A 26769-nucleotide genomic window follows, 5' to 3' on the forward strand; every position below is an offset into this window, starting at 1 on the left:
AATAATCCATTATGGGCTACAAAAATTTAGTCCTGAGTTTAAAAATCAGTTTGTATTTTAAACTTCTTCATCTTTTCAAACATTTTAGCTTTTGGGAGCTGAGTACTTAAAGGCATGTTTGCTATGCAGTTGTGTCATGGAGGATTTTTGCTTACAGTCAGGTGTTGGGGACTAATGGGACTCACACAAGATCCAAGTGCTTCAAAATTGCCACATCTGTAATAGCAAGAGCTAAACAAGATCACCAACAATAAATTTACTCATTTTGCTATCATGGCACTATTGTAGATTTAAGTTTGCTTTTTATTTCTAAATATAAATATGGGCACCATTCAAATTGAATCTCAGCAAGTTACCTGAGTCCTGAGAGCTCCATAAACAGTCCCAAAGCTGTTTAAAAATAGGTATTTGTGGTATAATCTGTTTTCACTGTGTCTGCATTTTGTCTTATGGCTTTTGTAATTAAAGGAGTAGTTAGACAATACATTTTTCCTGTGGCCTGGCATGAAAGGAACAGCTTTGATACGGGGAGATTTTCCTTGACAGGTGGAGGTGCCTCTGCCCATGGCAGGGTGTTGGGAATAGATGATTTTTTAGGTCCCTTGCAGCCCAAACCTGAATTCTGTGAGTTTTCAGAGGAATTCCCCTTCCAGGCAGGATGGAGGAGAAGTGGACAAAAAGGGGCTAAAGAGGCTTCAGCCTGCTCAGATGGGATGCTCCAGGTTTTTGGGTGGACACCACATTCCCTGGAGCATGCAAGGAGTGAAGAGGCTCTAGAAACACCTCAGGACCAGTGGCTGGCTGGACAGAAATTCAGGAATTCTGCATACATTTGCATAATTGCCTTCACCTCTGTGGGTGTGTTACCCTTCTCTGAAGCAGGTGCTGGAGGTTGATTTGTTGTCTTTAAGATTGATTTTCTGTTCTTGGTCTGCAGGGATTGTTCACACCTAGAGCATGTCGAGTGTTTATAAATGTTTGGGGAGCTCCACAGACACTGAGAAATGGGACTGTGAGCTCTGGAGCTGGGATCTGTTGTGCTGCCTTCTCTAAAACTAAGTTGTTATTTGCCATTTGATGTATTCTTATTTCCCAATACAAGAGTTTTTCCTGAACAAATGAAAATGTGCCAGCAAGTGGCAAAGCCACGTGCACATTCTGCTAAATGTCCTTCAGAAAGTTGTTGTGCTGTGTAATTGTAACTAATTACCTCAGTTTGTTGTTCATCTAAAGCATTTTATTACTTACCCAGGCTAAGGAGAGTTCTGTACCCCTTGCTTTTATTAGCTTGCTTCAGAGTGCATTCAGTGCAGTGGGAAAAGTTCTCCCTGTGAAATTGCAGAGTATTTTTCAAGTTTCAGCATTTTTAAAACTCAGCGCTGGTGTTACTTTACTCACTGCATTGCCCTAAGATCCAAAAATAGGAAATTCGAAATTTTTGTGCCTTTTGAAGTAAAAACCCCCTGTTCCATGAGTGATGATGGGAGTTCCATGGGAGCCCTGAGGATTCTTCATCTGCAGCTGGTACCACAGAACTTCTGAGCTTGTGCCAGACACGTGCAGAACTGTGCCAGTCGCTCCAGACCTTGCAATTAATTGAGTGTTGTATTTCATTTTAAATGTCCCTACAAATTTGTATTTATTTATATTTATTTCTTTAAAGTTGTTTGTGTCTGTTTGGTGGCAGGACTCTGCAGGCACCCACAGCAGCCCTGGAGTCACTCAGTGTTTATTGTGGAGCTCCTTCCTCCTTGAGTTGCTCTGGCACAGTTGCCTCTGAACCTCCTAAAAGCCCTTAGAAATCCAAAATGCTCTGTGTTGTGAAATAGATTTTTACAAATAAAACAAAGCTTTTCTGAGAACCAGGAATTCTTCCCAGCAAGCAGCCTATCAAAAGGAGTGATCCAGGAGGACACTGCCAAGGTCACAGAGCAGGATTTTGTACAAGCTGGAAGTCACTCACCATTCTGAATTTATTTATTTTTTAATTCACACTGAATATGAAAACTGTTCTATTTTAATGAGCTATGTCCTGCTAGATGGGAAGGCCTCCATTTCCAGAGATTGATGGCTGAGTTTTGGCTGCATCTTTATGCAGTAGCTGAAGTTAGAGGAACTTCTTTTACATGCAGAGAAAGGATATTCATGCATTCATTTACCAACTACATGAGTAGTAATGAACGATATGCAAGGCTAACTTAATTTGCATTTGGCCATTTGAATTTTCTTTGTCAGAGCTGACAGTGTTATCATGCAATTATTGTGAAACACTTCTATTTGAAAAATTTTCTCCCACAGTACTGTTTACTGAGGTAAAGCACATTGGCTTTAATATTTTAATATATATACATAATGAATGGAAAGGGAAGAGATGAAAATCACTGTTGCAGTGGATGGCTTGGGAGGGGATTAATTGAAGTGACATTAGTCCAAATGGTTATTTTGTAGATAGGGAGGATTTCTGTTCCATCCTGTTCAGGGCACAGGGTGTAGAATTGAGTCCCCAACCTCAGCACGGAGCCACTGGCCCAGGGTCCTTCATTGTGGCTGTCATCTGAACTGTAAGAACTTCATTTGTTTCCTTCCTGCAAAGGCAACATTTACCCTATGGGCTACGATGTAACACAGCAAACTGTGAAATTTCTCATTTTCTTGTGGCATTCACAGGAGAAAATAAGAGAAAAACCCCAAAACAATGAAGCACAGTTACAGAGTACTGATGCCATCTTAGGCAGGCAGTTATGTCATTTTCTGAGAGGTCAGCATTGCAGTTGCCTCAAGTAACTCTATTTTCCTGATTTTTTTTTAGTTTCATAATCATAAGAATTTATTTTCCTGATGGTTTAGGTTCATAATTTTTCATTTCATAATAAATAAATTTATTTTCCTGATGTTTTTAGTTTCATATCCTTCTAAGAGGATAAGTTGAAGATGCAGCCCAGGTGTGCAGTGGGACAGGTCAAGACCAGCAGTGCTTTTGGGGCAGCTCTGCAGAGGAGGGCACCACGAGTGGAATGGCAATGCAACCTGAATTCTGGGCTTAAACCTCTGCTGGCATTATGGTGCTCACAGAGGTGTGCTGCCCAAAACCTGAGCTTGGTCTTTATAGCTTATTACAAGTGGAAAATGTTGCCAGTGTTGTGATATAGATTTTGTGATATCACCTCATCCTCTATTGGATTGCTTTTGTGCTTCTAGGAATTTGGGGGAAGATCATTTCAGGAGCTGATTTGTGTATTGGCAGGTTGTTTGCACATTTTATGTTTGCACTTTTTTGCATCATTCTACCAAGCATCTCTGGCCATTTATTCCCTGGGCTGAGATTTGGGTCATTTGTCCTTAGTGCCCAGCTGGAGCAGGAATTGTTTTGTCTCCCTGCTCTGTGCACAGAGCTCACCATCCCATAATGTGAAGCCCAGACCCACACACTGAAGCAGCACAGAACCTGAAAATATAAAAACAAAAACCTGAGGCATCATTGAGACCTGGTCAATCATCATTTCAAAGCCAATTTCCTGTCGGTTTCTCCACTGCATTTCTGAAACTGCAGCACAGGTGGTTCATCTCATTATTGCACATTATTGCCTCAACATAATGTAGCTGAGCTGGTACATTTGTAATGTATGGAGCTCCAAAATTGCTCTCACATCCTGAGCACTATCCATGCTGGTTAATTGTAGGACATTTGCACTGCTAGGTTGTTTCAGTTTCAATGCTGTTATATTTTAAAGGGTGCTGCAATTAGGGTGAAGTTATTTTTAATGATGACTAAAACCAGATGTGAGATATTGATGATGTACATTAATAATAATTCTGTTTTTTAGAGTAACTAGTTTCAAATCCCAGGATTGCCTTTATTCTGTGAAATCCAGACACCAGCCTTGAAAGAGTTGGTTTTATTTAGCCATGCTCAAACACCCTGCAGAAGTGAACCTTTGATATGGTTTGTTGATCTTCTCAGTAGATCTCTGCTTGTTACACAGCTGATTTCTCTTTTGGAGGGGAAAGTGATATAATAGGCTTTGATATAAGATTTTGCAAGAACATTATCACTAATATATCTATTAGTGTGTGCATTAGCTCATCTCCTTTACCCTCTCATGGAAGTATATAATGTCATAATATTGTTATTTAAAAACTATATACACACTGTATAGTGCCTTCCAGATGGAGGTCTAAAAATAACAGAGATACTAAAGTTCTTCCTTAGATCTACATTATATTCACTTCTCATTTTCTCTCTGATTTCTGTATTTTTTTCTTCCATTTCTTGTTGCATTGGGTATTTCTTCTGTTGGTGAAGAAGATTCTATTTAAATAATTATAAGGAGAGTATATAAAATTTTACAATGCTGTCTATGTGTCTGTAATTCCATGAATATATTACTGGAGTGGAATGTCAGCCTTCCTGCATTTTTCCCTGCAAATTTAAATTACAAATTAAAATAGACATACCACACTGAAATAGGGAAAATGTTCAGTCATTGTGAGGATGATTTTTTTTTCATTTTAAAGGGAACAAGTTTCTAAAGTAACATAATAGGAAAAAAAGCCATTATTGCCAGTATTCCCTCAGGAGAGGGAGAAATCATTCAGCTTGGAGGGCCACAGCATTTTCTGTGCTGTGATCAGGTTACATTGTCAGCTCAGCTGGCTTTAGGCTCTGTAAAATTTTGTCCAAACCAGAATGGGCTGGAGGGAGGACCCAAAAGGTCCTTAGGACTTCATGGGGCAGAATCTGAGTCTGAGAACTGCAGCAAATTCCATCATCACTGGGGGTTGATTAAAATCCAGCAAGGTGTTGAATCAAGAACTTGGAAATTAATTATTTCCTTACAAAAGAAACAAAACAAGACAAACCACCCAAAAAAAACCCCTACCAAAAACCAAACCAGAACAAGGAAAAACACCCAGATCTGATGATTCACTCCTGAAAAAATACATTCTCATCCCTGTCAGACATTGCAAAGATGACTGGCAATTTCTTTCCTTGTAAAATCTGTTCATTACAAGATGCTTTTGACAAAAGCTTATTTTATTTTTAAATCTCCTTTACCAGAGTGTAAACCTTGAAGGGAGATTTACTAGAAGTTTCTTTTTTTTTTTTTTCTCCTAATGGATAACCACTCAGAAGGAAGCTGGAATTGTGTTTGTAGAGTCTTCTGAATATTTAGTTCCTGTTGAAATAATAGAGGCACTATTACTAAGGAATATACATTTCAAAAAGATCTCTCTTCACTGAAGGCAATCGTGATTTGGTTTAAAGGAGTAGCAGCTCATCATCTGAGTGAACAGATATGAATCAATTCTGAGCTGTCCTTAAACTCCTTAGGAAAACCTCCTGGAATGTGTTGTTAGAGAATCAGCAAGTTCTGTAGCACCGAGGGGGGAGGATTTCAGGAGTGGCTGAACATTTATAAAGCAGGTTTAGAATTTTTCTGGAATTGCATTTGTGCCAAACCCTCACTGGTGGGACAGGAGTGAAGGGAGGGAGCATCCACAGACCAAGCAAGTGCAGCACCAAGCCTGTAGCAGAGGAATTGCTCCTCAGTGCAGGGAGGTGTGGGAATAAATCTGTGGGGAATTTTAGGGTCTATTTGTAGGTTTGATGTGGCTTTTTTGTAGTTGTTCACTTAATAATTTTTTGAGATTATTTAATTATTTCTGTTTAAGAGGTAATTGATCTATTTAAATAGATTGGTTTTTTATGATAACTTTAGAGTGGTAGGTGTTGATGTGGTTTCTATCAACAACTATTTATCTTCATTTTATTGGGACAATAATTGGCATGAGAAGGCTGCATTTGATATTTTTTTAAGAAGAAATCTCTCCCAATAGCTCACTGTAAATCTCAGTCCTTCAGGTTAAGTGTAAATAGTCTGGGCTCTGGCTTTAGCCTTTTGAAAATGACTCAATATGAATCTACTGTAATGATGGGCTAATTAGTTAAAGTTCACTGAGTTTACCTAAACACACAGTGTTTGATTTAGAGAGATAAATCTGTGCTCTGTCAACCTTTCCAGGCATAATCCTGCTCCCAACATTATGTGACAGGTAGTCAGGCCTGGGGATGTGCTGCAGAGCAGCTCAGCTCAGCTCTTCACTCTTGACTAGTTATTTATCTCGTGGAGCAGAATTCACAACTGCCAGATGGGAAGTGGGGAGCACCCAAGGAAACCTCTCCAGCCTTCCTTTCCTCCTTCCATGCAGCAGGAAATGTTTAGAGATGGTGGCTGTAACTCGCATTGCTGTGTTTTGGGGTTTTGCTTGCTGTAAACCCTCTCTTTGCCCTCTGTATTCTGAAATATCTTTATATTTATCTGAAATATTTTTGCATTTAGAAATGCTCTGTTATAAATAAGACTCTGCAAGCATTTTTAACATTTTGCATCTTCAGGATATTACACAGCTCCAAAAGACAGTTTCAGAAATGTGCTCCCAAGTGAGGTGTTCACACTTTACCAGACAAACCAAAACCCCCAAACCTTATTTCTCTGCTCTGTGGCACCTCTGGATGTTATTTATTGGAAGGACAGTGATGAGCTGTTTCTGCTGTAGTTCCATTTAAATCAATCATTTACTGGAGCCTGTCCCCTTGGTGGGGAGATAAAAGTCAGTGGGGCAGGGTGGTGGTGCTGGGGTTGCTGTGCTGGGGGCTGAGCAGGGGCACTGGATAAAAGCAGCTTTTTTGAGGCAGCATCAAAGCCCCCAGCAGCAAAACCCTTTTTGCTCTCAGCTGCTCGAGCAGCCTGACCCAGGAAGAACTTGCTCTGGGCCACAGATGAGAGCAGTTGTTTAAGAGAGAGACGAACAACAAAAGGAGCCACAAATGTCATCCTGTACACAGAATTTTCTGACAATTCGTTGTGGAAATCCTGGCATTTTAGCAAATGGATCAATTGGAAGAGCCCTCATGGTTTAAGGAGAAAATGGCACTGTTTGCCCTGAAAATGAATGAAAAAATAATGAAAATTAACGTTCAGCAGGTGAACAGCTGAGCTGACTGACTTGTACAAACCCAAAGCCCGTCCCTTCAGGGTTTGATGGAGCTGCAGCAGTGAGGGCTGTGGGAGGGGTGTCAGCAGAAGCTCTGGGAGAAGCTGCTCCCAGTTAGTGTCCCAGTGCAGACTGGGGCCGGGTGGGTGCCACTAGGTGGAACCATCCTCCCTCCCTTCCTGCCAGCCTCTGCAAGGGTCTGAGCCAAGAGGTTTTGTGTTGGTTTTGTGTCTGTGTGTCTGGGAGGGAAGGAATAAATTGCTGCCTGCTTGGCTGAAATTGTTTTTACTAAAATAGGCAATACAATCTTTTCCTCTATGACCACTGGGATTGTGTGCACTGGCAGCAATGCAGCCTTTGCAGTGTGCTCACCCCAAAGTTTCTGGGTTTGTGTCCCAGGTCCTGGCTAAAATCCCCTTTCATAGTATATATATGATCACTTCTCTGAAAATTAAGCCAGGCTTTAATACAAATTTCATTCTTTGCAGGTTTTTGAATGAGTAGTGTCAGTGAAGGAGAGCTCTAGAAATACGTTTTTTAGAATCACATTTAGTATTTATATTAAATATATTTAGTACTTATATAGTATTTATATAAATGTTTATATGTTTATTTCTCTTCTTAGCAAAAGAATAAATGGTTTTTCATTAGGGAAAAGATGAATTCCAAACTATGGCTGTGAGTAAGGGGTAAGATTTCTTGGTTTATTCTCATTTTCTGTGTTTGCTTGCGTTGTGCTGTATTGTCCACAATCCTTTCCTCCAGTAATTAATTAATCTTTCAGTGCTGTCACAGGGCTGTGCTCACTCCAGCTGCAAAGCCCTGACACTTTGCTGGACGTGGGGATCTCTTGTGAAATGATGCAACAGCACTAAAAATAATTGCACCTTGAAATTGGGGACATCAAGGGATGGAAACAGTTTGTCATCGTGCTTTTCCTTTCTTTCATTGCCAGCCATGATTGGAGTAAAAGATAAGCAGAAAAGAGAACTTTTCTGGTGAGAATAGTTCCTTATGTCTTATTTTCTCTCCTTTTTTTCTGCCTTTGGTGCAGCAAAGGGGAAGCTTTTCATGTGGGGACCCAGAGAATGCAGCTGCAGACAGCAGGGGGAAGAGTTTGGTCAAATTGCCACTCTACCAAACATCTATAGAAAAAACAAAAAAAATTTCCATTGCCAATGACAAATCCAAGCTGAAAGTTGGCCTTGCCTGTTGTCATTCATTGCCATTCATATTTAGGAAGCAGACTGCTGTGATAATTGATTTGATGGTCCAGCTTGAGTGGAAGCACTTCTGGGCATAGCAGGCCTCAGAGATGCCAAAAAAGAAGAAAAGGTGGGAATGAAATAATGCACTACTTTCTCCTCAGAGGCATGTGGCCCAGTTTTTGAGAAGAGAAAAACATGCTTTAGAAGAAGAAAGAAAAAAGAAAAAAAACTTAGTAACTCAGTAATAAGTACAAAAATGACCATATAGCCTCAGTCAGATAAAAATAGGCATTCAGAGAGAGACAATGAGTGTACATATTTTACTGGCAGGTGAATAATAGGAGAATGCTGTGGAAATAATCTGATTTTTAACGGACTCTGTCCAAGGGAGTACCTTTCTTGCTTCTTTTTTTTTTTGTGTAACAACAGAAGAGGCTCCCTTTCCTCAAAACACAGACGCAAAATAAAAACCACCCAAAAAAACAATGTTTAATTTTTTTTTTAGGCTTTCCAAAGAGGAATTGATAGTTCAGAAGAAGGGAAGGAAGGCAATTATTGAATTTGAAAGGCAATAGATGTGCTTGGATGATGTGAACTCCCGTTGGGTTTATTTACTTCCAGCATAGGTGATAATGAGGCTTTTCCCTGCATTTCTGGCCATGGGGCAGTGTTCACCCACAGCCTCCTGCTGCTATGAATAACTCAGGACACTGAGTGCCACTTGGGGGGAAAAGGAGATTTAAAAACTTTTGTGTTCAGCGCTTGACCTCTTAATCACAAGTGCCAGCAGCCTTTCATCGATTTAAAGAGCCAAACAAAACCAGATCAGCCGTGAGCCATTGAAACACAGCCCTGCAATCACAACTGGTTTGTCTTCTGAGTGATGCTTATTTACTGGCAAAACCAGTGTGGTCCCTCCAGTGCTGGACTCTTTGTATTCATGGTCCTGAGCCTTTTATCCAGGCAAAGCAGGAGGAACTGAAATGTGCCAGTAAAGAAAGGCAGAGCTGGTGGAGGAGCAGGAGGTTGGGAGTGTGCTGTTCCAGGCCATCCATGAGCATGACTCTGATTTTTGGAGGACCCATCCTGCCTTCATGAGATGGTAGCTGGTGTGAGCACAGAACAGAGTCTACACTTAGAAAAGAGGCTGTAAAAACACACTCATTTCTTAGGAGAAAATATCAGATTTTCTGATATGCTAGGACTTTTTAAATTCCTTTTTATATATTGGAAGCAGAAGCTCAGAGTTTCATAAGCCATTAAACATCTGAAACTGATGTAACCTGTCTGCCATTCTTCCTTTGAATTCTTCTTGCTTTCTATCTACTTATCTATAAAATTCCTTTTTAAGTATTAAAACACTCCATTAAATTGATGGATAGGAAACATCACACATGGCAGATATTCGAAGGAAATGCTCTTTGTGCATCTCAGCAGAAGAAAACTTCTCTAGAGAAGCCTTGGTTTGGGGTGAAGCTGAAGTTCAGGGGGCACGCTTGTCCTGGTCAGAGGTGGGGCAGAAAGGGAGCAAGGGGAACCCTTGAAGGGTTCTGGTTTGGTGGGAATTCATGGAGGGCACTGAAAGTGGCAGCAGGAGGAATCAGCTGGGGAATGCCTGGATGAACCCAGCTCTGCATCCCTTGTGCATCCCTGCTGGGTTAGTCTGGATCTGCACACAGATCCATTTTCTGTGGCTCTGAAATGTGGGAATTCTCCCCTTGGCTTGTTGGAAGTGTGCTCTTCCTTCCAGGGTGCTTTGGAGACATTTGTGACAAATTACTGTGGCTCCTGAGCACGCAGATCCTGGTCAGCTCATCTGAGCTGGAGCTAGGGAAGTGCTTCCAGCTGAGCACACTGCAGTAAATATTATTAGACCTTGATTAAAAGATAATTGGAGTAATTTAGATTTTGACTGCGAATTCTGTGTGAGCCATTGTGTTGCAGTGGTAATGATTAGTAATTATTTTTATTCTATTTTCAAGCTGGGCAGCACCTCCATGCTTCACCAAGGGCACGCTCCTGCCTCTCAGGAGAAGCCAGAGGGATTCCAGGGGATGGTGCTGGGGCTTGCAGGTGGAGCTGTGGGATATTGCAGGAGCTCACTGCCCCCCTGTGCTGCTGGCCCTGGGAGGGGGAGCCTGGCACCAAGGGATGGGGGAACCTTCCCAAACTGAGTGCATTTTCCCCTCTGCTGTGTAATTCACTGACAAGTGAGGGCAGCACAGGTGGATCCCTTTGGAATTCCCCTGCTGTGCCATCTCCCTCCCCGTGGTGTGTGTGTCCTCAGACCATGGACAGGTCTGGTCTGGAGGGGACCTCGAGGTCACCCCATCCATCCCCTGCTGGAAAAGCACCCCACACCAGGGGCTGCCTCCCCCTGTCCTGGCTCCACTCTGTGATGCTTTTACCTGCAATTCTCTTGTTCTGCTGGTGCTGAATAAACTCCTCCCAAACGTGCCCTGAACCAGGACACCCACCAGGCTCTCCTGGGCGTTTCCAGGACAGGAGCTGGGTGTTGTCTGCTGATATTGAATCGCTGCCACAGTGGATTTGGAGCTCACCCTGCTCACCTCTGGCCTTTTGGCAGCCCCTGGTGCTGGCAGTGCCTGGTTCCCCTGGGAGCACCAGGAGGAGCCCAGCTGGGTCTGGCTCAGGGTTAGGCTGAGCCCAATCTCACTGCCAGGTGTCACAACATGTCAGGAGGGAGCTCCACGCTCTGTCAGTGGTTAAATGTGCCTTCTGTGCTGTCACATCATTTCTAATAGTCACATGCAACTGCTGCATCATAAAAGCAGCCAGTCCAAAGCTCTGCTCAAAGCAAGGCAGAGATCAGCACAAAAGCACCTGATTTAAAAAGGGAGAAAGCTACTGGAAGGTGACAGCTGGGATTCCAGTGCTTCATCTGTGTAATTAAAACTTTTCTGAGGAGCAGGAAAAGCAGGTTGGACTTGAGGTAGTTTTAGGAGTTAATTAGCAAGGTCTTTTTGAATATTAAGAATGCCTTTGAAGGATAAAGTTTTAAAAAAACTAGTTCAGGGCTTTCAAACAGCATAAATTAAGAGAGAAACTTTCTTTTTACACATCCTCAAGATGCAGACAGAGTCATCCTCCCTAAGCATGCCATTTCCTTCCATCAGAAATATAATCATAGATCCTCCTCAATGTCTGATCTTCATAAGGATTTATTAGCTTGCTAGCAGTGCACTGGCAATTTAACTGGAAATAATATTTCACAGGAGTTTTTTTGCACGTTCACCATTGCAAATACTGAAGTCAGTAGCTCTCAAGTCATAAAGTGAGTTTCTTCCTGGGCTGGGTACTGTGATACATCACCAATATTGGAAACAGCAGCCTGCAGATTTCAGGGTACAGCCATAGAGTTATAGAATGCTTTGGGTTTTATAAGGCAGCTTAAAAATCACCTGAACCATCCCTGCCCCACCTCCCATCAGCCCAGTTTGCTCAAATCCTTTTTTAACCTGGCCCTGGACACCCCCAGGAGGGGAGGGGGCGTCTCCATCTCTTGGGGCAGCTACAGCCCCTGTCTCAGCACCCTGACCATGAAGAATTCCCTCCAGGATCCCACCCAGCCCTGCCCTGCGGGTCTGGGGCCATTCCCTGCTCCTGCCACTCCATGCTCTGGTCACAAGTGCCCTCCCAGAGCCTTCTCTTAGACAAGTTCTGCCTTCTAACAAGGGGCTGCAGCTGAAAACACAGCCCTGCTTGTTCTCACACGGCTCTGGTGGCTTTTTGTAAGCATTTGCCAAGAAATAAAACTTAAGTACACTGAAAATTTGGGGCCGTATCTCTTAGAACATATGGAGAGCAAGGGCTTGTTCTGTTCATATTTTACCTGGGTTTATGCTTTGTTTTGTGAATGCACTCACTTGCACAGGGAAAAAGAGCTCTCTGTTTCTTTTACAAAGCTATGTGGAAAATTTTAGGAGGTGTACTTTACTTTCACTCACTTTTTATTAGTTCTGATGTACTCAGCTCTTAGAGAATTTCTCACCTGTGAGCTGTTTCAAACAGCTGTTACAACAGCAGAGTGCATCTTGATACGAAACTAAATGAATTCACCTGCTTTATTTTGGAAAGCAAATCAGCCTCAGAATCATCTATCAACAATAAATCCATCACAGCAGGACACACTCAGTGAGTGGCAGGGAAGTTCTTGTGCTGTCTCCTGAGATGGTTTAAAGAGGAGTGCACTGTGCTTTGGGTGGGGACTCCAGAGGAACTGCAGAATTTTGCAGCACTCATTCAACAGGCATTATTTAAGTTTATTTTAGTACAGCGTGAATCCATTGAGTATTTAAGCTTCCCAAACATCCAGATTAAACAAAAATAAAATTCAACAGGCTTCAAAACCACCTGATGAAGAGTCAAAAAATCCAGCTCTGAAAAGCAAGATGAAGATACAAATTAGTATTTGAAGTTTTACTTCTTCCCAGTTGTGAATTATTTAGAACTGTTACACTGATTGCTTCATGAATCAGTACTTATCTTCCTCCCTAAAAAGGCATTGTTCTAGAAACTGTAGAAATTTATAAACAGAACTGTCCAAAAGTAAAATGCTCTGCTTCTAGGACAAGGGGACTGTTAGGGTTCCTAGTCAGAGGAAACAAATTATTAAAAAAAAAAAAAAAAAAAACAAATAACAAGAATAACAACACAACCTAAGCCTGAAGTTCATTATAAAGCAATGTAAAAATGCCAGAATTGAGTGGCAGTGTTGGCCTTGCTCCCCCAGCCCTGTGTGGAACGGTGTGGGGAGGAAGCACGTTCCAGCTGTGCCCCAGCTGTGCTCAGACAGCCAGGCTGGGAATTTGGGACCCCTGGGAGCTGCAGCCCCAGCCCAGTTTGGCCCCACAGCTGTGCAGATTATTTCCCAATTAAAAGGAGGTTTGGCATACAGGGAAAGCCTTGGTGGTTGGTAGCAGGAACAGTGTCAAGCATGAAATAATTGATTCATTTGCTCAGAGTTGGGGGTTGTGGTAACACAAAAAGGAACAGAACCTCGTGGTGGGGCATATGTCACATCTCCTCTCTGTTGCACCTCAGCTTCGTTATTTAGGATTTTTGGATGCCTTTTCTGTGGTAATGTCTGCCTCAGAATGCCAGAGAGTGACTCTGATGCTGGTGGTGTTTGTCAGGGTGCCCTTGCCCCAGCTGCAGCAGCTTTCAGCAGGAGTGATGAGGAAATGCTTGGTGGCATGTCACACACACAGAGTGCCTCAGACAGCGAGGCAGTGGGGCAGGCAAACCTCTGAGGAAAACGCTCCCTGAGCAGGGCTGATGTATTTAAGAACATATTTTAGACAACCTGTCTGTGGTGCAAATTAAAGATGTGAGAGGTAAAACACTTTTAGCATGAACGTCAAAACATTTTATCATTCCAAAAGCACCGTGTCTTTTTTATCAGTCACTCATGATGCTGTGTAAGGGGGGATCTTCAGACCTGAAAAGTCATTTTTGCTGTGCAGAAAATGAGACCAAAAGCTCTGTGTAGGTATCATACATAGGTGAATCTGTGTTGGGTTCTGTGTAGACAAATACATGTGTAAAAAATTCTGGGCTGGCACCAGTATTTCATGAAGCTCTAAAATTTTATACTGACTCAAAGCAGACTGGCTCTGCATGCAGAAAGAACCCAAAATGTCCCATAAGTTCTGTGAGAAAGTTAAGATGCAGTTGCAGTGTATAAACTTATTTTAGCTGACTTGTAAATTTTCTTTTTAAGATAATCCATACTGCCTGTAGTTTTAGTGTCACATCACCATTTATCTCTGACTCTCATCAAGTTTTGGAGAAAATGCTTAAATTACAAAATAATTCTTTCTATAAATATTAGTTCAATTTGTCTTTATTCCTCATTTTCTACACAAAAAGGTTCTTGCTGCTATTTCTCTTTTTGGCCATAAAATTCACTAAGCAGAAATGTTCCATTTGTGACATTTTCCACTCAAGTTATTATTTCCCATCCTTGGTAATCTGATTCCATCTCAGGTTATTTGTGGGCTTTAGCCAGACTTAGATGAGTACAGAAGTGACCTTAAAAAAAACCCCAAAAAAACAATAAACCAAACCCCAAGAGAATATCACCCCAAATGTCACTCTTCTGTCGGGTTTATTTCCAATTTGGCTACAGAGTGGGCAAGGCAATGGCAGCATCCTCTAGCTGTAATATTTCTCTTTTTGACTGTTTGAATTTCTTTTATGACAGCAGGGGTTTATATCCTGGGACAGGCACGGGATAAATCCTGATCTGTGCATTGGAGGGGGCCTGAGCTGGCCAGTCCCATTTGCAGTGCAGAGATGGAAATTTGTGTCACTGCTAAACCCTCAGTGCTCACTGAGAGGAAACATTTCTGCAGCAATGGGACTCTGATTGTTTGCTCCAAGAGTTGTCGATGGGTGTGAATTTTCAATACATTTCATTTTGAATACCTGCTTGCCAGAGCTTTGCTGGGCTCCTGGATCAAACCCCAGCCCAAGCTCTGAAGTCAGGTTTTAACAAAAGGCTTTTGCAGGTGACAGCAACCTTTTAAATGTTTCTGTTTCCTGTGGTGAGCTTCCAGGTGACAAGTTGCTATAGAATGGGTGAAGCTGTGCTGAGGAGTGTTAGCAGGTAAACAGCTTTTCATTTCCAGTTAATCCAAGTTGTTTTTCTTCACCTTCTTCTGCCTTCAAAAGTGGTAGGAATCATCATTATCCTTTAATTAACCCCTTCAAAAGTTGAATATAAAAGTAATGAGATATTTATTTTTACAGCACAGGGGAAAAACAGATATTCCTGAAGTTAGAAAATGGTTTTATCATCATGAAAACTGTTTTGTTCAATTTTGCACAGCTTTAATTAGCAACCTTTCTTGAATAATGGGTTACTCATAGTTGTTCAGTTTCAAATTTCAATTTATCTTCACCTCTTTTATTGGCAAGGCAAAGGATCTGAGAGTTCACAAAATGCAGCCAGTATTTGCCTGTCAAATGGAGTTTCTCCTTCATCAGAAGATGCAAATATCTGAAATATTTTCACTTTTTTAATATCCTCTGATACTTTGTTGTCAATTTTTTTTGCTGAATAGTATGCATATTAAAAACTAGGAAACAGTAAATTAATTAAAAACAATCAAATTAGACAACTCAAAACTAATGGTAATTTCCAATGCAGATGAAGACAAAATTACTTTTGTTTTGTGGGTTTGTTTCTGGTGCTAACATAGCTCAAAGAAAGTTTCCTTGTCATAACCCAGTTTCTCCCAAGGACAAGTTTTTCTCAGGTGCAAATAAGGATTTTTGCAGCTCCAGACAGCTTTTCATATCCACTATAGCTCTGCTACTTCTAATTCTGCTGCTTTAACTTCTGCTCCCTTTAATTCTGCTGCCTGAACTCCTGTGTGAGTCCCAGGGCTGGCAGGAGAGCACTGTTGGCCATTGGAGTTGTTGGTCTTCACAGATATTTTTATTTACTTTTAATTATCTGCTGCTTACAGTCACATATTTGTATCTGAAAATGATATTTTTACCCACTGAAGCCTGAAGCTGCTTTGTTGAGAATAATTAATAACAGTGGCTCACATCTCAGACCATAAATTCTCAATATTCTCCAAATTCTCAAATTCTCAAGATCTCCCACAAACATCATTGAAACAGATTTTCTAAATAACAAAGGATAGTTTTAAGTGGATTCCCTCTTCATTTGTCACTCTACATCTTTCTCCAAAGTTCAGCAATACCAAAATAACCTTTTGGGGCTTTGCTGTGTTTTGCTCTGCCACAGAGGGTGCAGTGGGGTTGGTAATGGGTTTCAGAGCTGTAGTTCCACTGCTCTGTAAATCTGTGAAATAAAAACACCTCCCATGGCATTTTCAGTAGTGAGGCAGAGCTCATGGTGGCCACCAAAGCACACTACTGGTGCTTTAGAGTTCTGTGTTCCCAGAGTGTCTGGAGCTGGGCTTGTCCTGGCTCTGCAGGCTGTGCCCAGTTTTTATGCTTGCATCATTCACAGTCCAAACAGGGAGCAAATCCGTGCAGATTTCTGACTCTGTTGGAGGAAGCTCAGTTGGGAAGTGATTTCCATGCAGATAAAGCCACAGTGGTCTTGTGATGTGTGTCACTTTATTCTAACAGAATTTTTTAAAGGGCAGTGAGTTGTCTTAAAGGCAGTGTTGATTTTTCAGTGTTGAGGTTATGTTCTAACCTCAGAATTAATTAATTGAAACTCATGAGTTGGGCTCCAAATCTAGTCTGATTCTTGAAAGAGCTCTTTTAAAGGAAAGTATGACTGTGGCCACAGTGAAATAAGAATTGCAGATCTGAAATGAAGGGTGTGAGGCGTTTGGGGGCTGGAGAGGGGTGGGAAGGAGCAGTTTGGCAGTGCTGAGAGGCAGTGGTGGGGCTGTTCCACGGCCCTGCCTGCTCTGCTCCCAGCACAAATGCACTGCTCCAGTCAAGGTGACTCAGAGAGAAAACCCAGGGGCAGCCTGGCTTTGCCATCCCCTCGCTGGGAGATGCACAAATGAAAATGGACAGGCCCGTGGTATTTATGTTTTATAAAGCTGAGCACTTAAAGGCATCCTGATAAACTCCTCTGAGCAGAGAGCCCTGCTGGTGCTGCTCTGGTGGCATTTCTGATCCTCTGCTTGGGCTTGGGCTACCTCTGGGCTTATCCTGGCTTTGGCAGCCCTTGCTCTGCACCACATGGGCCAATATTTGGGATTTGTGGGTTTGGCCAATATTTGGGGTCTGTGGTTTGGACAATATTTGGGGTTTGTGTGTTTGGCCAATATTTTGGGTCTATGGTTTGGCCAATATTCAGGATTTGTGTTTTGGCCAATATTTGGGGTCTGTGATGCTCTCACTGAGCACTGTCAGGGACAATCTATCAGGAAAAAGCCCTTTGGATACACACACACCCCTCACTCTTCCCACAGGGACAGACAGCTTTGGGAGAGTGATACTGGGAGTTTAATATTCTCTGTGCCTTCAGGAATTAAAATTATTAGGGAAATCCATATTTTAGGCCAGAGTAAGACATCCCACGTTACCAAAACAGACAATTTAACTCCAGGTGCAGTTTGAAATCAGCCACGTGCCTCAGCATGGGAAATTTCTGATGTGGTTCATGCGTGACAGCTCCTTTTTCACTCAGTTATACTCAAAGCACTTAAATTATCCTAAAGATCTCCAGACAGAAATGTTCAGAAAGCTGTAATTGCATCAGCCGTGCACCCACTGCTGACCTTCCAATCTGCTGGAGCTGCACAGGGAAAAGAGCCCAACTTTGGGGCTGCTGCAGAAACCCTGAGGTCAAACCCAGACTTTTGTTTTCTGGGAACGTGGGCAAGGAGTTCATTTAGCTTAAGTGCCCTTCATGAGGAAGGAATGAGGTCACAGGTTGTGCTGCTGCTCTGTAGCTGCAGGTGGGTTGCAGAGTGTCACTGCAGAAGAACTCTGTTCTCTTTCTGAACGAGGTATTTTGGTTAAACACACGGCCTCTGTTTTCCTTTGGAAGAGTGGAGCCATGATGTTTTATGAAAAATCCTTTCTTTAGGATTTTTTCCTCCTGAGAAGCTGAGAGGCCTCAGGAACAAAATGCAAACAATGATTGTCTGCTGCTGTGGGATGCAGCAGGTGGAGCTGGGATGGGTCTCATGTGGTTGTTTTTCATTAATGGCCAATCCCAGTCCAGCTGCCCAGACTGTCTCAGTCAGAGACAAACCTTTGTTATTCATTCCTTTTCTATTCTTAGCCAGCCTTCTGATGAAATCCTTCCTTCTATTCTTTTAGTATAGTTTTTAATATAATATATATCATAAAATAATAAATCAGCCTTCTGAACATGGAGTCAACTTTCTCATCTCTTCCCTCATTCTGGGATCCCTGCAATCACTGTCACAAAGGAGCAGTGCAGGATTCAGGGGAATGGAGATAAAGCCTTGGCTTTGCTGTCTCCTGAAGGTGTTGGGGGTGGGAAATCCATTCTGGGCTTCAGGAGAGCTGGGGACTAATGGCACAGTCATGAAAAAAAAACATTTCATCCTAGTGCTGAATTAGGGATACAGGGCTGCCTGGCAGGAGAGCTCTGTGTCCTTTTGGAGACTTGTCTGTGTTGTTCAGTTCTCTGAATTCCAAGAGATGATTGCAGGTGCAGTGCCTCAGCCTCAGGACTGGCTTGCACATTGGTATGCATTTAATGTTTTCAACATAATCCAAATAGCCATATTAATTTGCATTTTATTATTTTATTTACTCTGATATCATGGTTCAGAAAAAATTATGACTTTATTGGATCATCATCATCTTTTGAAACTCTTCTGCTGTAATTAACCACGCAAAGTAATGAATTCTAAATTACATTTTCAATTACTCGTGACTAAAATTATCTTGAATTTTTGAAAAAATGGGTTTTTCCTCTGGAAAGATTCATTGCTTTCTCGGTGTTGTTGTGGTAGAGCTCTAGATTAGGGTAACTTGATTTTTAAATGTCAAATATAATTTACTGTTAGAAACATAAAGGGTATGCCTGTGTTGTGAAGGAGAAAAAAGTCACTTCAGCATCATTTAATAGTGATGTGTATTTAAAATCAGCTTTTCACCAGCTGGATAAAGTCTGGCAGAACAAAGGAAGTTTTTATGTCCAAAGGAAGTTTTTAGGTACCCACTTCTGTATGGATGGATCTAGAATGTGTCTGTGCACACAGTGCTGGAAATAGAGGACTCTGCAGTTTGGTCTCAGATCTTCTGGAAGGAAAAGATCCCAAAACTGAGAACTTTCCATGAAATACGAATGGCTTGGGAAGGTGAGGCTGGCCCGTTGGCCATGGACACCTCGGGCTGTGCTGTGTGCCAGGGGATGGATTTCAATGTTCTGAGTCCCAATAAAACAGGAGGAACAGAGGGGAGGGAACTGAAACAGGAATTGAAATGTATGGAAGAACTTGTAGGGAACGTGTTTGAGGAGTGTATTGTAGGTGTGACTTGGTGTGAGTCAGAGTTATTCAGAGTTTTCATGGACAGTCTTCAAAACAGAGAATTTCACCTGCTCTGCAGAGATGGGAAAAGGCTTCCAGTGAAAGTTCCATTTTCCTCCTCATCTGCAGAAATGTGTTCTGTGAACAGTCAGCTCAGCCTTTGCTCTTGGAGCAGGTGTGCCTCTAGAAAGTGAACATAGGAGAGCAGTAATTTGAGTTAAAATATTCAAGATGTGAGGACTTTTGGAGCAGTCTAATATAAAAGTAGCGGGGGGACATTAATCTGAAGGGAAATTTGGGGGCGTGGTTCATCTAAAACCTCACCAGCATCACTGTTGGCATCAATTGTCACTCTCACTGCTGCTCACTGCATGGGGACATGGATGGCACAAGTGCCAGCATCTGTCACTCCTCCTGTGCCAGCTCTGGCATTTCAAACTGGGCTGGGGAGGGTGGCAGCCCCAGGGGGCTGTGACCCCTCAGAGGTGACACTGAGGGGGCTGTGACCCCTCAGAGGTGACAATGATGATGAGGCTGTGACCCCACAGAGGTGACATTGATGAGGCTGTGACCCCTCTAAGGTGACAATGTGTCCCCTCAGAGGTGGCTCTGAGGTGGCTCTGTCCCCTCAGAGGTGGCAGTGCCACCTCTCTTTGTCCAGAGAAGGTTGTGCCTGTGCCCCTCGGGTGGGCTGAGCACCCTGAGCACCAGAACTGATTTCCTGCTCATTTTCCTTGCTTTGAGCTGGCAGCAGTTTGAGGTCCAAGCCTCTCTTTAACTGTGAGGTGGCTCCTCCAAAGACTTTTCCAAACTGACAAAGCAGAATGGGAAGATTGAGATGGGGAGGGCTTGGAAGGCAAAGGAAAGTTAATTACTTCCTGCAAATCCCAGGTTCCTCCTTTGCCACTGAAGATATTCAGCACTTTTCTCAGCACCTTTTAGGTTTTATGTTGAAAATAGCAAAGAAATGGATTTTATGGGTAAAATGGCATCTTTGGGGAGCCCAGAAGTGGTATAAAGTTAGCATGAAGGACAACTCATTCACCTTTAGCTCAGTGTGCATTCTGCAGCCCACTTAATGTGAGCTCTGTGTGCAAGTTCAGAACTGCTCTGATACAGAGCAGAAAATGCCAGGGATTAAACACATCGTGTAAATGTGGGGAGAATGGCAGAGAAATGGATGTGTGCTGGGAAGAAATGAGAACCCTGACTCCATGGTTCAGAGGGCTGATATATTATATTATATTATATTATATTATATTATATTATATTATATTATATTATATTATATTATATTATATTATATTATATTATATTATATTATATTATATTATATTATATTATATTATATTATATTATATTATATTATATTATATTATATTATATTATATTATATTATATTATATTATATTATATTATATTATATTATATTATATTATATTATATTATTATATCATATCATATTATATTATATTATATTATTATATTATATCATATCATATCATATATTACATTACATTATAATATATTACATTACATTATATTATATCATTTATTATATAATAAATTATTTATTGTATAATAAATTATTTAATATATAATATCATATATTGTATAATTGTCTTATATTATTTATCATATTGTATTATATTTATCATATTATATTATATATATCATATCACAATGATGTACTAAAACTCTGCTAAAGAAAGAGGAGACATCAGAAGGCTGCACAAGACTGATAATAGAATCTCGTGACTGACCAGAGTCCTGACCCAGCTGGACTGGGATTGGACATTAATTTTAAAAAATCCACATGAGCCTGATCCAAGATGCATCCTTGCTAAGCCATCTCCAGACCACATTCCACAGCCATCAGGTAATTATTGTTTACATTCCTTTCCTGAGGCTTCTCAGCTGCTCAGGAGGAAAATCCCCATGAAAGGATTTCCATGGAATGTGTTGGTGACAGGGGTGGAAGCCCTTGGCCAGGGCAGAGGTGTCCTGCTAAAAGCACAGCTGCATTTGGTGACACCTGGGGACAGGGCAGACAGGCTGCAGGAGGGGAAGGGAAATGCTGTCCTGGTCTTTGATCACCCCCCATCATTTCTGCAGATGGAAAGAAGATCTCCAAAATCTTTTCTCAATTGATGCACAGGCCAGTCCAGGCAAACAACATCAAATCAAGCTGTGCTCTGTGAAAGTGTCTTGGTATTCCACAGCGAGAGGTTTTAGGATTGTTATGGAAAGCAAACATTTGAGATTGTGGTGTGGTTTTTGTTCAAGCACTTTCCTCCTCCCACTGGATGGGAATTCCTGGGATGCTCAGGCTGAAACAAACAGGTCTGCCATCAGCAAGAGTGCTTTGTTCAGGGGTCCGATTGCAGCAACCTCTAAATCCTGATTCCAGTTTATACAACTGTAAATTTTGGGGAATTTCAGGGAGGCGTTTGCCAGGATTTCTGTTGCAGCCAGAATTCCCTGGAGCTGCCTGTGGGGCTGGCTTTGGCTCTCAGGTGTCCTGGTGTACTCTGGCACTCAGTGCTCACAGAGCTGCTGCCCTGGTTTGGGGTTTGGTGGTGATGGCAGTGAGGAGAGGCAATGTCCCACCCACGGCAGAGCTACAGTTTGAGCTGATTTGGAGAATAAATGTCCATGAACAGAGAGGATAAAGGCTGAGCAGTGAGGTTGGACACCAGGGGAAGGAAGGTTCTTCCCCCAGAGGGGGTCAGGCACGGGAGGAGGCTCCAGGGGAAGGGCAGAGCCCCAAATCTGAGCCCCCAGAGCACCTGGACCGTGCTCAGCCCAGGGTCAGTGCCCAGAGATCCTGCCAGGAGCAGGGAGTCACACCTGGGCACCCTTGTTGGTCCCTTCCAACTTGAAATATTGTATGATTCTGTACATAAATAGATTGTCATTGGCTTGTTCTTGGTTTTACACTGTTCCTGCTGCCAGAGACAGCTCTGGGGCAAAAAAAAAAAAGAAAAAAAAAGAAAAAAAAAATCAATGCACAGGCTGTAGAGCTCCTGCATCCCCATTTTTCACACCGCTGTTAGTTGTAATGTTACTTCCCTGCAGACATGACCTGAAAGCTAAAAATTTACCTAAAAATCATTTACTGCATATCATTTTTACTCGGCTGAAATCAGTTGCTCTGTAAAATTGCACAAAGCACATTATTTTAATGCATTATTTTGGCCTGATGGCCCTGGGTGAAGGGATGCCTTGATCTGGAGAGCAATGTTGTCTTAGAGTGAGCAGCAGTGTTTCCTCAAGGTCACTGGGTTAAAATCCTTCCATGTGTTTTCCCATTCCAGGCTTTTTTTGGAGGAGTGCTTGAGGGGCTCAGTTTGTCTGTTTGATCAAAGCACAGGGTTAGAGCTCTGCAGATTTTAATGAAGGCCCCTTTTACCTTCTGAACCTTTTACTGTACATACCACGTCTGTTTTTTTGCTCTGTGTTTTCTTAAAAATTAGTTAAAGGGATATTCTGCATGATGTTTTCCTTATATATGTAAAATCATTTTATTTTGTCTGAATTATTATCTCAGTTTACTTTGTAATTCCTAAGGGTTATCAGATGATCATTAAATCTTGATTTTCTGTCAGGAAGAATTAATAATCTTGACTTCTGAATGAATTTAGAAGCAATAGGGGATTGGAGTCAAATATTTGAATACCATTTCAGTGTTAAATCAGTTATTCATATTTCAACTTAGGCTTACTGGTAGATAAAAAATAAATTCAATTCATAAATCCTCCTTTGCATTTGAATATTTTATTTTCTTACCCCCACAGCTGGGTGAGGATTGCTGCTGGAGTGTTTAGAACATATTTTCATATACATTCCAGCACAGCATTTATGTAGCCCTGTGCATGCATCATATATGATGCTGTATTAAAAATCAGCTGTGCAGAAGAAAATAGGAGTTGGTTTCTGGGTGAATTGGTCAATTCAAGATAAGGAAAGCTCAGGTTGAAGGTAAGACTTGATATTGTGGCACTGCCTGGCCAGGAACTGCCCCTTGAGAGCTGCTTATTCTCTTTTGTGATTACTTTAAATGGCTGTGCTTTCATTAATTACTTATTGCTTCCCTCCTCAATCCCAGGGAGCTCTGAAGGAAAATCCAGGGCAGCTGCCAGCATTTCAGAGGTGTGTGTGGTCTGTCCTTGCTCCCTGGGATTCTGAGCTGAGGCATCAGTGCCCCCAGGGCCACAATGTGCCACGGCTCTCCTGGTGGCCAGGGCCGGCTCTGGAGGACACAGAGCATCCCCTCACCACTGTCTGGTCTGGATGGACCAGCACAGCAGCTCACCTCCTCCTCTGCTTTCTTCAGCCTGGTTTTTATTTACCTTGCCTGTGCTGCTGCACAGTATTCACTCCAGGAAAACGTTTTCCTCAGCTCTGCTATTCCCAATTAATGAATTTTTCTGCCTAGTTTTTCCTGCCGTGACAGATTTCTGATCAGCTCCTCTAAATGCCGTGGATTTCTCCCAGATATATTTGTGTACATCCATGCACCCATCAGCAGTGGACATATATTCCACATATTATGGATGTGTTTATGGCTTTAGGCTTGGAGTCTTTACAGTATTTTGAACCCATATGTCATCCCGTCTGTCCTTTGAAAATAAATCACATTTCTTGCCTGTATTTTGTTCTTCCTTCTGTGTTTATCCTGAGCTCGAGGACACAATATTCAGCTCTCGGTGAATTTCTGAATCTAAATCATGTTTTAGCTTCTGTAGTCCAGCTTTAAAAAGCCACAAACTGAAAGCAAAGATGTGTTGTGAATTCAGTCTGAATAAGTATCTTAAATTCTAGATCTAATAACATTCATTCATTCATTCATTAAGTGGCAATGAATCCTTTTGTGGATAACAAACAGGTTTACTTAGGAGCTACAGGAAAATATTTTGTCAGAAGGTCAAAATCAGTCCGGTTTGCTATCATGAAAGTTAGTTCATCTTATTCTGTTTTCCTGTTAATTATACAAAGTTTTTCTATAAAAATTAATGTTTATACTTTCTAGAATAAGAGCTGGTTTTAATAATATTTTGTTGATTTATAGGCTTTTTTCCCATTTTACCTCTAAGGCAAAGATCCTACCTGAACAAAGGCTTCCTTGGCAGGTGCAGTTTTCAGTGGTGGCTGAAAGTTATTCCACAACTGAAGCAAAAATATGATCAGGCCAATTTATACCAACCAGTTTATTCTTGCCTTGAAGTTGCCCTGTAATTTATTTTGTTTCCAATTTTAGCCCATGTCATAAAAAGCAAAGCTAAAGTCGCTTGTGCTTCATGTTTCAGACCACGCACACTTGAGAGACACCTGTCAATCTCCAGTCCCTGCAGATCCCATCTTTGCTATAATAAGGCCACAAAAAGTAACAAAACAACCCCAAAAAAGCCACCACATCACGAAGCAGTCTGATGGGCTTTTTTTTTCCCCTTTGGTTTCTTTTAACTTCTGAATTTCCTTCTGTTTTCCGTGCTGACTTTTCTCAGTTACACGTCGTTTTCCTCTCACAGACACGTTCACAAATCAGTGACATCTCAGGAATTTGTCAAAACTCGCTGCTTTTCTTGGAATGTCCTTGCTTGCTGTTACAGAGCAGATTCTGTCAGCCTTGTGGTGGAGCCCATCAGCAATCTAATTAATAAATGAAGCAAGCAGAACTAAGTTTTCCCAGCCTTCCACTTGCCTTCCCCCTCCCTCACCACCCTAGCCCAGCTCCCTCTCTGGGTGAATGCTGGAGAGGATCTCGAGAGCTGATTTAGGGTTCTGGAAACCTGATCATGGCTGCTGCAGTTGTGAAAATAGTATTAATCATGTTTCACATCTATTAAATTCTGGGACGTTATTGGAAGTTTTGGGAAACCTAGTTCTGCCACATCTTCTGAGTCCTCACAAAGGGGTGAAGATCCCCTCTCTAAAACTTCCTCACAAAGGGGTGAAGATCCCCTCTCTAAAACTTCCTCACAAAGGGGTGAAGATCCCCTCTCTAAAACTTCCTCAGAAAGGGGTGAAGATCCCCCCTCTAAAACTTCCTCACTAAAGGGTGAAGATTCCCCTCTCTAAAACTTCCTCACAAAGGGGTGAAGATCCCCCCTCTAAAACTTCCCCAGAAAGGGGTGAAGATGCCCTCTCTAAAACTTCCTCAGAAAGGGGTGAAGATCCCCTCTCTAAAACTTCCTCACAAAGGGGTGAAGATCCCCTCTCTAAAACTTTGGTTTATTTTTTTCAGTAGATGCTGTAGCCCGTGGGCATATGTTAACTATTTTAAGAATGAAGCCAAATAATAGATGTTAATTTATTTTAATTTTGTGCAGTTATTTATGAAGAAGTCTCGCTGAAGAGTTCTGGCTTAAGCTTTGAACAGATTAGAAATGATAAATTGGCAAAAAAAAAAAAAAAAAAGCCCTTTCCTTTTTGAAAAATATCACTGAAACAGGAGCCTTGGCATTTCGAGCTGCTGAGAGTGTGGATGTAAATACTAATGACAAGCCCAAAATAACTGAAGTTAATAGTTATTATTTCTGAATGCCTCCATGTGCTTGCCAAGAGCTGCTGAGCTGATGGGGTGTGAGGAATGTTTGAGAGGGCTTTGGGATTCATCTCCTGCAGAGCTGCCCAGCTCCTGGGCACCCCATTCCTTGGGTAGAATAGGGTTTTTTATCAATTAAAGCTGCAGGTTTGTGCTGCTGGCTCTTGTTTTACCTCCTGGCTGTGCCCAAGAATGTTTGACTCGAGGCTTGTGATTTTTTGTGATTTTTTGTGATTTTTGTTGTTAGGTCCTTTCCCAGCCCTTCTCTTCACATGAGCCAACAAGACCAAGTCCTTGAGCCTCTCTGTAGCCCACAGGAGCAGTCACCTGTCTGCAGCTCACCTGAAACAAAAAGCAGGACAGAACATCTTCATAGGCTGAGTTTTCTTCCTTTCTTCCAGAGCCTGTATGACCTGAATTCATTTGTGGATTTTGTATCAAAAGTAGATTTTGCAAAGGCAGGGGATTGGAGACAGAAGGATCAATGATTTAGTGAATTATCTGAATATGGGCAATATTAGTATCACAGATTAAACATCAGTTCTGTAGGATAAGAATTAATGTCTGGTTCCATCAGCTGTCAATTACAGGCAGGGAGCTTTTTAATTGCATAAAGGCAGGCTGGATGATAAAGCCATTTTCAGGGAGGAGGAAGGAAGGAGCTTAACTTGAGGCTCAACTACAAGGATTAGACCCAGCATATCCAGGGCTAAGTGGTTTGCTTAAATGCTGACTCTGTATTTGACCTGGGATTTTTTAAAGATACTTAGTGAGATTTTCAGCACCACTGAGATGAACAGGAAATAATTCTGCCAGACATCTTTCACTGGGAGAGAGGGAGGGGTGAAAAACCTCCTGCTCTTATCCATTCTCTCGTGCTACAGTGGAAACAGGGGTGGAAATAACATTGCTGCTTCTTGTCAGGGGCTGGCTTTGGGAATTTTGGGTGATGCAGAGATCATCCTGCTTTGCTGGAATAATTTAGACAAGATTTGAGCTTTTGGAAGGATTCCTGCTTGTTCAGAACAGCTTCTCTGCCCCT

At 41.9% G+C, this 26769-nt stretch overlaps 1 protein-coding gene across 2 annotated transcripts in view; it reads left to right on the forward strand.

The window, feature by feature from the left end:
• DIAPH2 (diaphanous related formin 2) overlaps positions 1–26769 on the forward strand; it is a 168100-nt gene that overhangs the window by 122014 nt on the left and 19317 nt on the right. The window lies entirely within an intron of this gene.

Source organism: Fringilla coelebs (genome assembly GCF_963513975.1).
Source record: "Fringilla coelebs genome assembly, chromosome: 11".
In the NCBI taxonomy this organism is placed as follows: Eukaryota; Metazoa; Chordata; class Aves; order Passeriformes; family Fringillidae; genus Fringilla; species Fringilla coelebs.